This window comes from Oncorhynchus gorbuscha, linkage group LG03, assembly GCF_021184085.1.
Source record: "Oncorhynchus gorbuscha isolate QuinsamMale2020 ecotype Even-year linkage group LG03, OgorEven_v1.0, whole genome shotgun sequence".
Taxonomy (NCBI): Eukaryota; Metazoa; Chordata; class Actinopteri; order Salmoniformes; family Salmonidae; genus Oncorhynchus; species Oncorhynchus gorbuscha.
The window spans coordinates 3019422-3034723 of record NC_060175.1 but is presented as its reverse complement, the minus strand read 5'-3'; the positions used below and the strand labels follow the sequence as shown (position 1 = coordinate 3034723).

General features: G+C 40.7%; 1 protein-coding gene across 3 annotated transcripts in view; it reads right to left on the bottom strand.

Moving 5' to 3' along the window:
- Positions 1–15302, bottom strand: part of LOC124024279 (MAP kinase-activated protein kinase 2-like) — a 74232-nt gene that overhangs the window by 39722 nt on the left and 19208 nt on the right. The window lies entirely within an intron of this gene.

The window sequence follows — 15302 nt, the reverse complement described above, 5'->3', positions numbered from 1 at the left end:
CACTAGTCTATATCCTGTTCCTGTAGTGAGGCAGTACACCCCCTGGACAGGACGCTAGTCTATCTCCTGTTTCTGTAGTGAGACAGCTTGATGTACAGGACACCCCCTGGACAGGACACTAGTCTATCTCCTGTTTCTGTAGTGAGACAGCTTGATGGACAGTACATCCCCTGGACAGGACGCTAGTCTATCTCCTGTTTCTGATGTACAGTACATCCCCTGGACAGGACACTAGTATGTCTCCTGTTTCTGATGTACAGTACATCCCCTGGACAGGACACTAGTATGTCTCCTGTTTCTGATGTACAGTACATCCCCTGGACAGGACACTAGTATGTCTCCTGTTTCTGATGTACAGGACACCCCCTGGACAGGACGCTAGTATGTCTCCTGTTTCTGATGTACAGGACACCCCCTGGACAGGACGCTAGTCTATCTCCTGTTTCTGTAGTGAGACAGCTTGATGTACAGTACACCCCCTGGACAGGACGCTAGTCTATCTCCTGTTTCTGTAGTGAGACAGCTTGATGTACCAGTACACCCCCTGGACAGGATGCTAGTTTATAGCAGGGTCACATTATCAACAGTACTCTCATTTTATCACAGTAACCCGAACCTCTAGGATACATCCACATTACCCTTATAACCAAGGTCTCTAGTAATGTAGTGGCAGAGAGAAAGGAATATCTGTGTTCGTGGTGCGGTGTAGTGGCGCCCTCTATGGGCGGCAGTCAGTAATTACAGCTAGGTTACCAGAGTCGTTCCACCTCAAAAAGCACCAGAAACCATCTCAGATTGTTCTGAAATTGTGTCTGTAGTTAGAAACAGAATAAGATTTACATTCCTGAAACATAATTTTAAAAATATTATTTGATCTCAGATAAATTATTCTAATTAACTAAACTCAAAATTGTACATTGTGTCCAGCTCAGGATAACCAAAACATTTCTTTATTAAAAGACTATCAGAAACAACGTATTCAACCAATACATATATATATATATATATTTTAAGAAGATCATGGAACATAATTGAACATTTTAGTTACTCCATGCTTGTCTCAGAGCAGCACAAAACGGTGCTGAAACAGTTGACCACAGCGAGTAGGCTATATTATATCACGATATTTAAGATAATTTCGTTTTCAAAAAAACTAAAGTGAGCGATTGTAATCTGAATAAAGGCCAAAATATTTACTGTTTTTTTTTAGAGGGAGAGAAACCATAAGCCCTATTTTTGATTTTTTTGACAAGGACATCCCGGCCAGACAAACCCTCCCTATGGGACTCCCAATGTGATACAGCCTGGATTCGAACCAGGGACTGTAGATATGCCTCTCGTTAATAACAATAACACTTTTTTTCTACACTTCCATGTTATTAAATGATAACGTTTTTTAATGAATTTTTTACATCAATTATTATATTTGAATTTATTTGTTCTGTCTTTAATAATAATAATAAATCACTTTGTTAATTTTTTATTTAAATATATATTTTGGAGATTATTTTGTTTTCAAATAAGGGCCATTCATTGTTACTAATTTGTAAATAAAGTTGGTTTGTTATTTAGAGTCACCTTATGGCTCCCAGTCGCGGCCAGCACGGGTATTGAACCAGCATCTGTAGCAGGGCAGTTTGCACTGCGATGCAGTGTCTTAGACCGCTGCGCCACTCGGGTGCTGTACAATGTGAGTTAGGTAAGAGCAAAATAATCCTAACATTTCCACACCCTAATTGTAGTCTACGTTTCTCTTAGAATATAAACCTTAGTGTAACAACAGTTTTAGTAAGTAATACTGAAGTTGTGCACAATTATTACTTTCTATTTAGGTTTATGTTGCCCATTCATTGTCAGTTAGACACAGTAGCGGCTTGGGATCCAAAAGCATAATCAGTGCTCTAACTCCCCCTTGTGGTGGTCTGGAGCAATGAACCAGTGACGCAGGGTACCGTACTAAACCACGAATTACCTCTAAATCCCACAGCATAATCTCAAAACCTTTAGTTGAGCAGTGCATTCGGAAAGTATTCAGACCCCTTGACTTTTTCCACCTTTTGTTACGTTACAGCTGTTTTTTAAAACTATAAAATAATGCCATGGAATTCTAAGCTAATCTAACTAAATGAACGAGTGTAGGGCTGTGGCGGTCACGAAATTTCGTAATGTGGTGATTGTCATGCATATAACTGTCAGTCTCACGGTAATTGACCGTTAATTAACATAACACATTTTACATCTCCTGGCTTCCACACACAGACTACAAGCCACTGATGCAGACCATCTACACTTAAAAGTATAATAAATCCATATAGTCTACACCATCACAATAAATCCATGTAATATAGTCTACCTACACCATCACAATAAATCCATATAGTCTACCTACACCATCACAATAAATCCATGTAATATATCACAATAAATCCCTACCTACACCATCACAATAAATCCATGTAATATAGTCTACCTACACCATCACAATAAATCCATGTAATATAGTCTACCTACACCATCACAATAAATCCATGTAATATAGTCTACCTACACCATCACAATAAATCCATGTAATATAGTCTACCTACACCATCACAATAAATCCATGTAATATAGCCTACCTACACCATCACAATAAATCCATGTAATATAGCCTACCTACACCATCACAATAAATCCATGTAATATAGCCTACCTACACCATCACAATAAATCCATGTAATATAGCCTACCTACACCATCACAATAAATCCATGTAATATAGCCTACCTACACCATCACAATAAATCCATGTAATATAGCCTACCTACACCATCACAATAAATCCATGTAATATAGTCTACCTACACCATCACAATAAATCCATGTAATATAGTCTACCTACACCATCCAATAAATCCACACTACACCATCACAATAAATCCATGTAATATAGTCTACCTACACCATCACAATAAATCCATGTAATATAGTCTACCTACACCATCACAATAAATCCATGTAATATAGTCTACCCATCACAATAAACCATGTAATATCTACACCATCAAATCCATGTAATATAGTCTACCTACACCATCACAATAAATCCATGTAATATAGACTACCTACACCATCACAATAAATCCATGTAATATAGCCTACCTACACCATCACAATAAATCCATGTAATATAGCCTACCTACACCATCACAATAAATCCATGTAATATAGCCTACCTACACCATCACAATAAATCCATGTAATATAGCCTACCTACACCATCACAATAAATCCATGTAATATAGTCTACCTACACCATCACAATAAATCCATGTAATATAGTCTACCTACACCATCACAATAAATCCATGTAATATAGCCTACCTACACCATCACAATAAATCCATGTAATATAGCCTACACCATCACAATAAATCCATGTAATATAGTCTACCTACACCATCACAATAAATCCATGTAATATAGCCTACCTACACCATCACAATAAATCCATGTAATATAGTCTACCTACACCATCACAATAAATCCATGTAATATAGCCTACCTACACCATCACAATAAATCCATGTAATATAGCCTACCTACACCATCACAATAAATCCATGTAATATAGTCTACCTACACCATCACAATAAATCCATGTAATATAGTCTACCTACACCATCACAATAAATCCATGTAATATAGTCTACCTACACCATCACAATAAATCCATGTAATATAGCCTACCTACACCATCACAATAAATCCATGTAATATAGTCTACCTACACCATCACAATAAATCCATGTAATATAGTCTACCTACACCATCACAATAAATCCATGTAATATAGTCTACCTACACCATCACAATAAATCCATGTAATATAGTCTACCTACACCATCACAATAAATCCATGTAATATAGTCTACCTACACCATCACAATAAATCCATGTAATATAGTCTACCTACACCATCACAATAAATCCATGTAATATAGTCTACACCATCACAATAAATCCATGTAATATAGTCTACCTACACCATCACAATAAATCCATGTAATATAGTCTACCTACACCATCACAATAAATCCATGTAATATAGTCTACCTACACCATCACCATAAATCCATGTAATATAGTCTACACCATCACCATAAATCCATGTAATATAGTCTACTACACCATCACAATAAATCCATGTAATATAGTCTACTACACCATCACAATAAATCCATGTAATATAGTCTACCTACACCATCACAATAAATCCATGTAATATAGTCTACCTACACCATCACAATAAATCCATGTAATATAGCCTACCTACACCATTACAATAAATCCATGTAATATAGCCTACCTACACCATCACAATAAATCCATGTAATATAGCCTACACCATCACAATAAATCCATGTAATATAGCCTACCTACACCATCACAATAAATCCATGTAATATAGCCTACCTACACCATCACAATAAATCCATGTAATATAGCCTACCTACCTACACCATCACAATAAATCCATGTAATATAGCGTACCTACACCATCACAATAAATCCATGTAATATAGTCTACACCATCACAATAAATCCATGTAATATAGTCTACCTACACCATCACAATAAATCCATGTAATATAGTCTACCTACACCATCACAATAAATCCATGTAATATAGCCTACCTACACCATCACAATAAATCCATGTAATATAGTCTACCTACACCATCACAATAAATCCATGTAATATAGACTACCTACACCATCACAATAAATCCATGTAATATAGCCTACCTACACCATCACAATAAATCCATGTAATATAGCCTACCTACACCATCACAATAAATCCATGTAATATAGCCTACCTACACCATCACAATAAATCCATGTAATATAGCCTACCTACACCATCACAATAAATCCATGTAATATAGTCTACCTACACCATCACAATAAATCCATGTAATATAGTCTACCTACACCATCACAATAAATCCATGTAATATAGCCTACCTACACCATCACAATAAATCCATGTAATATAGCCTACACCACCACAATAAATCCATGTAATATAGTCTACCTACACCATCACAATAAATCCATGTAATATAGCCTACCTACACCATCACAATAAATCCATGTAATATAGTCTACCTACACCATCACAATAAATCCATGTAATATAGCCTACCTACACCATCACAATAAATCCATGTAATATAGCCTACCTACACCATCACAATAAATCCATGTAATATAGTCTACCTACACCATCACAATAAATCCATGTAATATAGTCTACCTACACCATCACAATAAATCCATGTAATATAGTCTACCTACACCATCACAATAAATCCATGTAATATAGCCTACCTACACCATCACAATAAATCCATGTAATATAGTCTACCTACACCATCACAATAAATCCATGTAATATAGTCTACCTACACCATCACAATAAATCCATGTAATATAGTCTACCTACACCATCACAATAAATCCATGTAATATAGTCTACCTACACCATCACAATAAATCCATGTAATATAGTCTACCTACACCATCACAATAAATCCATGTAATATAGTCTACCTACACCATCACAATAAATCCATGTAATATAGTCTACACCATCACAATAAATCCATGTAATATAGTCTACCTACACCATCACAATAAATCCATGTAATATAGTCTACCTACACCATCACAATAAATCCATGTAATATAGTCTACCTACACCATCACCATAAATCCATGTAATATAGTCTACACCATCACCATAAATCCATGTAATATAGTCTACTACACCATCACAATAAATCCATGTAATATAGTCTACTACACCATCACAATAAATCCATGTAATATAGTCTACCTACACCATCACAATAAATCCATGTAATATAGCCTACCTACACCATCACAATAAATCCATGTAATATAGCCTACCTACACCATCACAATAAATCCATGTAATATAGTCTACCTACACCATCACAATAAATCCATGTAATATAGCCTACCTACACCATCACAATAAATCCATGTAATATAGCCTACCTACACCATCACAATAAATCCATGTAATATAGCCTACCTACACCATCACAATAAATCCATGTAATATAGCCTACCTACACCATCACAATAAATCCATGTAAATAAAGCCTACCTACACCATCACAATAAATCCATGTAATATAGCCTACCTACACCATCACAATAAATCCATGTAATATAGCCTACACCATCACAATAAATCCCTACCTACACCATCACAATAAATCCATGTAATATAGTCTACCTACACCATCACAATAAATCCATGTAATATAGTCTACCTACACCATCACAATAAATCCATGTAATATAGCCTACCTACACCATCACAATAAATCCATGTAATATAGCCTACCTACCATCACAATAAACCATCACAATAAATCCAATAAATGTAATATAGCCTATAAATACACCATCATCACAATAAATCCATGTAATATAGCTACCTACACCATCACAATAAATCCATGTAATATAGCCTACCTACACCATCACAATAAATCCATGTAATATAGTCTACCTACACCATCACAATAAATCCATGTAATATAGTCTACCTACACCATCACAATAAATCCATGTAATATAGCCTACCTACACCATCACAATAAATCCATACCTACACCATCACAATAAATCCATGTAATATAGCCTACCTACACCATCACAATAAATCCATGTAATATAGCCTACCTACACCATCACAATAAATCCCAGCCTACCTACACCATCACAATAAATCCATGTAATATAGTCTACCTACACCATCACAATAAATCCATGTAATATAGTCTACCTACACCATCACAATAAATCCATGTAATATAGCCTACCTACATCATCACAATAAATCCATGTAATATAGCCTACCTACACCATCACAATAAATCCATGTAATATAGTCTACACCATCACAATAAATCCATGTAATATAAACACCATCACAATAAATCCATGTAATATAGCCTACCTACACCATCACAATAAATCCATGTAATATAGTCTACCTACACCATCACAATAAATCCATGTAATATAGCCTACCTACACCATCACAATAAATCCATGTAATATAGCCTACCTACACCATCACAATAAATCCTACCTACACCATCACAATAAATCCATGTAATATAGTCTACCTACACCATCACAATAAATCCATGTAATATAGTCTACCTACACCATCACAATAAATCCATGTAATATAGTCTACCTACACCATCACAATAAATCCTAACACTACCTACACCATCACAATAAATCCATGTAATATAGCCTACCTACAATATCCATGTAATAGCCTACACCATCACAATAAATCCACCTACACCATCACAATAAATCCATGTAATATAGCCTACACCATCACAATAAATCCATGTAATATAGCCTACACCATCACAATAAATCCATGTAATATAGCCTACCTACACCATCACAATAAATCCATTATTTATTTTAGACAGGTCTAAAGAAACATGTGAAGAAAATTGAGTTTATTTCAGAAGAACAGAATAACATACTCCGTTGTCCTGATGTTAGGTCCTGATCTGGCTGTTCCAAATGGCTGTGGTCTACACTAGTTCATTTAGTTGTCCTTATGTTAGGTCCTGATCTGGCTATGCCATATGGCTGTGGGCTACACTAGTTCATTTAGTTGTCCTTATGTTAGGTCCTGATCTGGCTGTGGGCTACACTAGTTCATTTAGTTGTCCCCATGTTAGGTCCTGATCTGGCTGTGGGCTACACTAGTTCATTTAGTTGTCCTTATGTTAGGTCCTGATCTGGCTGTGGGCTACACTAGTTCATTTAGTTGTCCTTATGTTAGGCCCTGGTCCTGTGCCATCTGGCTGTGGGCTACACTAGTTCATTTAGTTGTCCTTATGTTAGGTCCTGATCTGGTTCATTTGTTGTCCTCATGTTAGGTCCTGATCTGGCTGTGGGCTACACTAGTTCATTTAGTTGTCCTTATGTTAGGTCCTGATCTGGCTGTGGGCTACACTAGTTCATTTAGTTGTCCTTATGTTAGGTCCTGATCTGGCTGTTCCATATGGCTGTGGGCTACACTAGTTCATTTAGTTGTCCTTCATGTTAGGTCCTGATCTGGCTATGCCATATGGCTGTGGGCTACACTAGTTCATTTAGTTGTCCTTATGTTAGGTCCTGATCTGGCTATGCCATATGGCTATGGGCTACACTAGTTCATTTAGTTGTCCTTATGTTAGGTCCTGATGTGGCTGTGCCAAATGGCTGTGGGCTACACTCGTTCATTTAGTTAAGATTTGCTTAGAATTCCATGCCATTATTTTATAGTATGAAGAATACAATTGAAAAAAGCTGAATAAAATAGAAAGTTGTTCTACAAACGTTGGGCTATACGTTTAAACATGCATTTTTTAGGCTGCATGATGCGACTAACGATGATTTAATCCTTCTCACCCCCCCCCTTTAAGATTTAGATGCACTATTGTAAAGTGACTGTTCTACTGGATGTCATAAGGTGAATGCACCAATTTGTAAGTCGCTCTGGATAAGAGCGTCTGCTAAATGACTTAAATGTAAATGTAAATTTTGAAAGAAATTACTTTAAAAAGGCTCTGCTTAGTTTGTTTGCGCACTTCATCAACCACTGATTCACAATTTGACACTTGATACAGCCTCGATTTTCACGGCGGCATCACCTCTCTGTGGCCGTAATGCATGGTAAAAAAAACTAAATCCATGCCTTTTGTGGCCAGTGGCCGTTGTGCGCTTCTCCCGGAGTGCTGTGTGCTCCATCACCTGATCTCACAGGCTACAAGTGAAGACAGACACGTCGGGGACGCAACTGCTGAATTATCCGTGGTCCGAGGAGCATATTGAAGATATTGAAAGAACTGTCCACGTTTACTTTTCGTCAGCCAACAAGATGAGTAGGCCTAATGAACAGAAAAAAGCACTAGCCTATGTCAATCTACTATCCCCCATAGTACAAAATTCATCCTATTCTATTCTGTGCGAGAAATAAATATTCCAAACAGTCTGGGACAGTTGTAGGATGGGATTCATCCCAAATGAACACAATTTTTCAAATGTTGATAAACTATTAGTAATGATAGTAAAGCACATGGTAAGTAAGTGCGAATGTTCCATTAGCAGAAAACACCATTATCAAAAGTGATCGCAAATGTGATTATGCAGGTAATGCGTTTATTATAAAAAGGGCATTTTTATGGTGAAAATGATCTTCCCCCACACTTGAAACTCACACTCTGCTTATGTATCCCAGTTAGGCTCTTGTAAAATGGATTCATGTGCTTAATTCAAATCAAATGTTATTGGTCACATGTTTAGCAGATGTTATTGTGGGTGTAGTGAAATACTTGTGTATTCCAACTAGAGGTCGGTCGATTAATTAGGGCCGGAAATTTTTGGTATTATTTTCGGTATTTTTGTACACCGATTTTACACCTTTATTTAAGCAGGCAAGTCAGTTAAGAACACATTCTTATTTACTTCATTTTTTCCTAAATCAACCCATTCAATGTCGGTTCTGCTGTTGAAGTACAGTACAAAAACCTGGTCCTTCATTATTTTGGTTCATGTTGCTACAGACACGACCCAGTCATTAATTATTTTTGCATTAGTTGCTAGAGACGTTTAGCAACCAACCTAACGCTTGTGCAACAGACGTGGTTGGCTTAGATTGTTGACAACAACATGTAAACTATATTTAGTGTCCAAAATGTTTGAAAACATAAACACATTTGCACAATGAGCAATTTTTTGTTGCTCAAATATCATTGTTACATTGTTAACATGACGACAGTCAAAACACCATGGTAACAATAACAAGACACAACAAACTCAAACCAGCCACCTACAAACCAGCTCCCCACAAGGCAGCTTCGTGTCAATGTTGCTAGCTATCTGACCATTCAGAATCACAACAATGCACACCTTCCAGCCATAGGTCCACCTACTTGGGAGCCATGCCCAGCCAATCAGAATTATTTTTTCCCCTCAAAAAAGGCTTCATGACAGACAGAAATACTCCAAAGTTCCATCAGCTGTCCAGGTGGCTGTGCCGGTAGGTGAAGAAGCCGGATGTGGAGGTCCTGAGCTAGCGTGGTTACATGTGGTCTGCGGTTGTGAGGTCGGTTGGACATACTGCGATATTCTAAAAAAAAACATTGAAGACGGCTTATGGTAGAGAAATTAACATCGAGATAAGACACCCGCACACTGCTCTGGCTAGGATGCTCCAATCAGGACCCGGTGGTCTGGAGTACCACGATGAGGATGATCCAATCAGGACCCGGAGCTCTGGAGTACCACGATGAGAATGATCCAATCAGGACCCAGTCTGGAGTACCACGATGAGGATGATCCAATCAGGACCCGGAGGTCTGGAGTACCACGATGAAGATGATCCAATCAGGACCCGGTCTGGAGTACCACGATGAAGATGCTCCAATCAGGACCCGGAGGTCTGGAGTACCACGATGAGGATGATCCAATCAGGACCCAGAGGTCTGGAGTACCACGATGAAGATGATCCAATCAGGACCCGGAGGTCTGGAGTACCACGATGAGGATGATCCAATCAGGACCCGGAGGTCTGGAGTACCACGATGAAGATGATCCAATCAGGACCCGGAGGTCTGGAGTACCACGATGAAGATGATCCAATCAGGACCCAGAGGTCTGGAGTACCACGATGAAGATAATCCAATCAGGACCCGGTCTGGAGTACCACGATGAAGATGATCCAATCAGGACCCAGAGGTCTGGAGTACCACGATGAGGATGATCCAATCAGGATCCGGAGGTCTGGAGTACCACGATGAGGATGATCCAATCAGGACCCAGAGGTCTGGAGTACCACGATGAAGATGATCCAATCAGGACCCAGAGGTCTGGAGTACCACGATGAAGATGATCCAATCAGGACCCGGTCTGGAGTACCACGATGAAGATGATCCAATCAGGACCCAGAGGTCTGGAGTACCACGATGAGGATGATCCAATCAGGATCCGGAGGTCTGGAGTACCACGATGAAGATGATCCAATCAGGACCCGGTCTGGAGTACCACGATGAAGATGATCCAATCAGGACCCAGAGGTCTGGAGTACCACGATGAGGATGATCCAATCAGGACCCGGTCTGGAGTACCACGATGAAGATGATCCAATCAGGACCCAGAGGTCTGGAGTACCACGATGAGGATGATCCAATCAGGACCCGATAGAGCCAACAGACTCAAGACTCAGTATGATCTGATACAGGGCTCTCCTGGAATTACCATCTAGTGCACCTGATTCTAATCACTAGCTGGTTGATAAGCTACAGGAGGGTAAACACTCCAGGAGATCTGAACCTCCAGCTAGTCCCCCCCCCACCATTTTCTCCTGTAACCTCTCTCACTACACTTTGACGATTGGACTTAGATGGATGTGAACACAAGACGGCTTGCAGCTACCACATTTAATTAACAAATGTGTGATACATTCACCATTACCTCATTGTTTCAATTAAGTGGAATATTCTTTGTTTGTGCAAAAGTCTCGTTCAGGTGGGTTAATATGGAATAGTAATGCTGACTGTATTACAATCATATTGTCACGGTTGTTATCGTTATGCTTTTTTAATATATATTTTTTTAATTGTCATATATTCTGTAACTGTAAAAACCTTGGATCATTGTTACTCTAACTTCCGCGACTCATATAAGGCCCTGCCCCGCCCCCCTTTCGGAAAAGCTGACCACGACTCCATTTTGCTGATCCCTGCCTACAGGCAGAAACTAAAACAAGAGGCTCCCACGCCGAGGTCTGTCCAACGCTGGTCCGACCAAGCGGACTCCACACTCCAAGACTGCTTCCATCACGTGGACTGGGACATGTTTCGTATTGCGTCAGATAAAAATATTGACGAATACGCTGATTCGGTGTGCGAGTTCATTAGAACGTGCGTTGAAGATGTCGTTCCCATAGCAACGATAAAAACATTCCCTAACCAGAAACCGTGGATTGATGGCAGCATTCGCGTGAAACTGAAAGCGCGAACCACTGCTTTTAATCAGGGCAAGGTGTCTGGCAACATGACCGAATACAAACAGTGCAGCTATTCCCTCCGCAAGGCTATTAAACAAGCTAAGCGTCAGTACAGAGACAAAGTAGAATCTCAATTCAACTGCTCAGACACAAGAGGCATGTGGCAGGGTCTACAGTCAATCACGGACTACAAGAATAAACCCAGCCCAGTCACGGACCAGGATGTCTTGCTCCCAGGCAGACTAAATAACTTTTTTGCCCGCTTTGAGGACAATACAGTGCCACTGACACGGCCTGCAACGAAAACATGCGGTCTCTCCTTCACTGCAGCCGAGGTGAGTAAGACATTTAAACGTGTTAACCCTCGCAAGGCTGCAGGCCCAGACGGCATCCCCAGCCGCGCCCTCAGAGCATGCGCAGACCAGCTGGCCGGTGTGTTTACGGACATATTCAATCAATCCCTATACCAGTCTGCTGTTCCCACATGCTTCAAGAGGGCCACCATTGTTCCTGTTCCCAAGAAAGCTAAGGTAACTGAGCTAAACGACTACCGCCCCGTAGCACTCACTTCCGTCATCATGAAGTGCTTTGAGAGACTAGTCAAGGACCATATCACCTCCACCCTACCTGACACTCTAGACCCACTCCAATTTGCTTACCGCCCAAATAGGTCCACAGACGATGCAATCTCAACCACACTGCACACTGCCCTAACCCACCTGGACAAGAGGAATACCTATGTGAGAATGCTGTTCATCGACTACAGCTCGGCATTCAACACCATAGTACCCTCCAAGCTCGTCAACAAGCTCGAGACCCTGGGTCTCGACCCCGCCCTGTGCAACTGGGTACTGGACTTCCTGACGGGCCGCCCCCAGATGGTGAGGGTAGGCAACAACATCTCCTCCCCGCTGATCCTCAACACGGGGGCCCCACAAGGGTGCGTTCTGAGCCCTCTCCTGTACTCCCTGTTCACCCACGACTGCGTGGGCACGCACGCCTCCAACTCAATCATCAAGTTTGCGGACGACACAACAGTGGTAGGCTTGATTACCAACAACGACGAGACTGCCTACAGGGAGGAGGTGAGGGCCCTCGGAGTGTGGTGTCAGGAAAATAACCTCACACTCAACGTCAACAAAACTAAGGAGATGATTGTGGACTTCAGGAAACAGCAGAGGGAACACCCCCCTATCCACATCGATGGAACAGTAGTGGAGAGGGTAGCAAGTTTTAAGTTCCTCGGCATACACATCACAGACAAACTGAATTGGTCCACTCACACTGACAGCGTCGTGAAGAAGGCGCAGCAGCGCCTCTTCAACCTCAGGAGGCTGAAGAAATTCGGCTTGTCACCAAAAGCACTCACAAACTTCTACAGATGCACAATCGAGAGCATCCTGGCGGGCTGTATCACCGCCTGGTACGGCAACTGCTCCGCCCTCAACCGTAAGGCTCTCCAGTGGGTAGTGAGGTCTGCACAACGCATCACCGGGGGCAAACTACCTGCCCTCCAGGACACCTACACCACCCGATGTTACAGGAAGGCCATAAAGATCATCAAGGACATCAACCACCCGAGCCACTGCCTGTTCACCCCGCTATCATCCAGAAGGCGAGGTCAGTACAGGTGCATCAAAGCTGGGACCGAGAGACTGAAAAACAGCTTCTATCTCAAGGCCATCAGACTGTTAAACAGCCACCACTAACATTGAGTGGCTGCTGCCAACACACTGTCATTGACACTGACCCAACTCCAGCCACTTTAATAATGGGAATTGATGGGAAATGATGTAAATATATCACTAGCCACTTTAAACAATGCTACCTTATATAATGTTACTTACCCTACATTATTCATCTCATATGCATACGTATATACTGTACTCTACATCATCGACTGCATCCTTATGTAATACATTATCACTAGCCACTTTAACTATGCCACTGTTTACTTTGTCTACATACTCATCTCATATGTATATACTGTACTCGATACCATCTACTGTATGCTGCTCTGTACCATCACTCATTCATATATCCTTATGTACATATTCTTTATCCCCTTACACTGTGTATAAGACAGTAGTTTTGGAATTGTTAGTTAGATTACTTGTTGGTTATCACTGCATTGTCGGAACTAGAAGCACAAGCATTACGCTACACTCGCATTAACATCTGCTAACCATGTGTATGTGACAAATAAAATTTGATTTGATTTGATTTGGTCTCATCAGGTGCTGCTTGCATTTTCAATAGCTCACATCAGTCAACAGCCATTTTAGTGCAGAACAACGTTGCCCGGACACATATATATTATTTGTAGAGAGACGAAAGAGACATGGTCAAACTAGCTAGTTACGGTGGCTAACTAGCTAGTTAAAAACAAAATATTGTTTTTTTTAACTTAAAAATCAACAACATCTTTCTCGAATATTCAAATGGCAGGAAGTGGTCATAATTAATCGTTCTCTGAGATTCGAGTGTCACTGTTGACTGTGGCGCTATCTGGCTACCATTTAGGGAATGGGGTTCTCAGAGGAGCTCCCATTTAGGGAATGGGGTTCTCAGAGGAGCTCCCATTTAGGGAATGGGGTTCTCAGAGGAGCTCCCATTTAGGGAATGGGGTTCTCAGAGGAGATCCCATTTAGGGAATGGGGTTCTCAGAGGAGATCCCATTTAGGGAATGGGGTTCTCAGAGGAGGTCCCATTTAGGGAATGGGGTTCTCAGAGGAGGTCCCATTTAGCGAATGGGGTTCTCAGAGGAGGTCCCATTTAGGGAATGGGGTTCTCAGAGGAGGTCCCATTTAGGGAATGGGGTTCTCAGAGGAGGTCCCATTTAGGGAATGGGGTTCTCAGAGGAGGTCCCATTTAGGGAATGGGGTTCTCAGAGGAGGTCCCATTTAGGGAATGGGGTTCTCAGAGGAGGTCCCATTTAGGGAATGGGGTTCTCAGAGGAGGTCCCATTTAGGGAATGGGGTTCTCAGAGGAGGTCCCATTTAGGGAATGGGGTTCTCAGAGGAGGTCCCATTTAGGGAATGGGGTTCTCAGAGGAGATCCCATTTAGGGAATGGGGTTCTCAGAGGAGATCCCATTTAGGGAATGGGGTTCTCAGAGGAGATCCCATTTAGGGAATGGGGTTCTCAGAGGAGATCCCATTTAGGGAATGGGGTTCTCAGAGGAGATCCCA